General features: G+C 32.6%; 1 long non-coding RNA gene across 1 annotated transcript; it reads right to left on the bottom strand.

The window, feature by feature from the left end:
- Nucleotides 1-1,113: 1,113 nt before the first annotated feature.
- On the bottom strand, nucleotides 1,114-3,006 carry LOC146904783 (uncharacterized). Its single transcript, XR_015019990.1, has 3 exons — nucleotides 2,877-3,006; nucleotides 2,282-2,632; nucleotides 1,114-1,602 (listed from the first exon to the last, which is right to left on the bottom strand). It is a non-coding gene; the product is annotated as an uncharacterized LOC146904783 (long non-coding RNA).
- Nucleotides 3,007-3,384: the final 378 nt, after the last annotated feature.

Here is a 3,384-nt window from a genome sequence, read left to right as displayed (position 1 = left end):
TACACGGAAAACGAGACCTGACCCTACCAAATCATTAATTTATAATTTTTGTTTGTGGGCTTACAAAAGAAATCTGATGGCCAAGGAAATAAATTATTTTGCTTTTGTTTCTTCTTCTTCTAAATTTTTCCATGTTGTTTTGTCCGGATCTCCAATTGAATATTTTTTTTGGTATGTTTGTTAATATTGTTTTCAAGGCTTACAGGCCAAATCTGGTAACTAAAAGTACTCATTCTAATTAATAATTTGATTCACTAATTATTAAAATTTGATTCACAGAAAACACTTGAAGTTTCTTAACACAGCCCTGTTTGTGTTGCTTCATTCCTTGTGTTAAGAGATTTGCCGTTGGCACTTATAATTAAAATTTGCTGATATAACAAATTTCGGAAACGTTATTTGGAGTTTTCTGGAAAATTAAATGTACTATTACAATCCATAAGCTACAATTATTATAACTCAAAATCCATGTTAACTTATATACACAGTGAACGAACTCTATGCAACAATGGCATTGCAAATCGTGAACAGAAAGAGAATAAGCCAAATAGATATGACACCTCCAGAATCGTGAACAAACTCTATATAACTCACAATTCCATGATATGCCACCTCCAAAAAACTATATCTAGAAAAAATGACCCAAATAAAGTATTAATACAAATTTAAATGACAAGGATTAACTCTAACAACATACATCTCAGCAAAAACCAGAAAATATGGGGTTGAAGTAAGTGTTTCTCGCTGCCTTTTTGTTTGTTCAGGGGTGTATTTCATAATTTCCTGGTGTCTTAGCAAAATACATGTTCATAATTACCATTAAAATATGTTCTACCTTTTTTGTTTGTTTTTTTATCAGCAGGTGAAAAACTGACAGCTGGCCTTCTTTGTTGAATTTGTGTATGATACACAAATTTGTGTAGTGTGCATAGTAAATGCCACCACATTATTCACACTAATATTGAAATAATTTTATTACGAGGTTCTCTTTTTCCTTCCTCTATAGGAAGCCCTTTTAATTCCAACGTCTTAACAATTAGAAAAATTAAATAAAAAACAAAACAAAATCTCAAATACTTGTGACATATTTATCAACCGATTACATCTCCAACATGTAAGAATTGCATTTTATAAATATGTAAAATGTAAGAACTTTAAATATATAGCGTTATCTTATCTATTTGAACTAGTCTTGTGTTCTACAAAGGAGAGTAAAAACATTGAAAAATTTATAGATCCTTGAAGATTTATCGGTCTTCATCTTAACTCTCATTTATGGATTCTAGTGAATCTTCATTGCTTCATCAATAACATTACTGTCCCGAAACCCACTTGGGTTGGCCTGATGGTATTGGTTTGGGATCCGGGAGCGTGCTCCTCCTCGAGGTCTCAAGTTCGTTTCTCTCCGGTGTTAATTTGGGTGAGTTAATTTAACTTCATAAAAAACAAAAAAACACATTACTGTCCCCAACAAAATCACACCAATCATCACCAGAAGGTCAAGGATGCATAATAAACAACTTCAAGTGCCTTGTTGTTCTGCCAAGTTCACTGCCTCCATTAACCCGTTTTCCAACTCATCCTTCTTCTGCTCCGCTGCAGCTGCACGCAAGAGTTGCGTTATTATGATGATACAATCAAAGTTTGTAAAAGATATCTTTATATACAAGCAAAAATATGGTCTTGAAATTGTTTCAAGAGATATATTTCATTTAAATTGGATTTAAATGAAATTAACCCGTTTTCCAACTCATCCTTCTTCTGCTCCGCTGCAGCTGCACGCAAGAGTTGCGTTATTATGATGATACAATCAAACTTTGTAAAAGATATCTTTATATACAAGCAAAAATATGGTCTTGAAATTGTTTCAAGAGATATATTTCATTTAAATTGGATTTAAATGAAATCAAAGATTTGGTCTTGAAATTGTTTCAAGAGATATATTTCATTTAAATAGTTGAAAAGAATGATGGAAAATAATATTTTCATCGATAACAAATTTTCTCTTCTTTAAAAAGTGAGCAAGTTGATCAATTGAAATTGAAGAACACTGCAAGACATATCACAAAATCAATAAGTTCAACGGAGAAAATATGCAGTGATTCCAAAAGATATTCAGCTAGTTTCGTTGAAACCATCAAACACAAAAGCTAATATAATTTGGAGACTAAAAGCGTCGACGGAAAATATTTTGACGACTAAACATCGATAAAAGCAAATTCTGAAAAAGATATTTATATAATATACATATTATGCATCTAAAAATTACATAAACCATTACCTCTCACTGACAAAACGATGCTGAGGGGACTGGGTTACCTGCAAATTCAAATAAAAAATACATAGTCCTCATTAAAAATAAAAACCTTTAACTGGAAATATATGAAAGTATTTTTTTTTACAATGAAAGTAGAAATATATAAATTTAATAATTATTACCTTCTTTTTAAAATATAACAAAATAATCAAATAATAATCAAGGAAATCACACTCGTTGTAAATTATTGAAAAGAAAAGTAGATCAAGGGACAACAAATAAAGGCTTGAAATACAAGACATCATTGTTGATTTCCATTCAATCATTCCTATGATGATGGTCCATGGATCGAGTTTTTTGCCGACGCTCATAAATCTGGTGAGAAGAGAAAAATAACACGATTAAATACGAGAAAACAAATAAAAATTAGATGATATTTTTTAACATAAGAAATTGAATGATATGCAATTAGCTGTATATATAACTTTGATGCGAGTAAAATGAATTTATAATCAACTTACCCCTTGATCCCTAGCATATCATCCTAATACAATAATAAAAAAATATATTTGTTGATCATATCATTTATGTGAATAAGTGATGAATAAATAGGGAGAACCTCTTTAATAACTCTAACAGAGGAAAGAAATGTGGCCTGATAAAGGGAGGTTTATACTCTTGGTCTAGCGGCGCTGGATCTCGCAACTTTTGTCAGAGGTATGTAGCGGCGTTGGATCTCGTCACTTTTGTCACAGAGGTAGAACGCAATCAGTTTTATATAGGGATGACCGCATGCTAGGTTAAAGATAGTTTATGTTTCATGTTATTTATATTATTATACATTGAAAATTAAACATAACTTTTGAATATTAAAATATGTTCTGGACTAGTCAAAGACCTAGGGCCCAATAACAAATCCAGCCCAAATACCGCATTTGGCAGTTTACTCGCAACACACCCCTTCCCCGCGATGGGGGTGCACGGAGCAACAGAGACCAGTTCAAACGAACTGTAACGTCTGTTTCCCATGTTCCCGCGTATCTCTCACCGGCAGTTACACTTCCCACGATTTCGTAACCGTCGGACACACGTGTGCCGTACAACGGCTCTGGAAACACCCACCTCTA

Source organism: Medicago sativa, chromosome 7, assembly GCF_051527215.1.
Source record: "Medicago sativa cultivar Bolivia chromosome 7, Bolivia_mono, whole genome shotgun sequence".
Lineage (NCBI taxonomy): Eukaryota > Viridiplantae > Streptophyta > Magnoliopsida > Fabales > Fabaceae > Medicago > Medicago sativa.
Note: the sequence above shows the minus strand (reverse complement) of the source record. Positions and strands in the feature narration are given on the sequence as shown.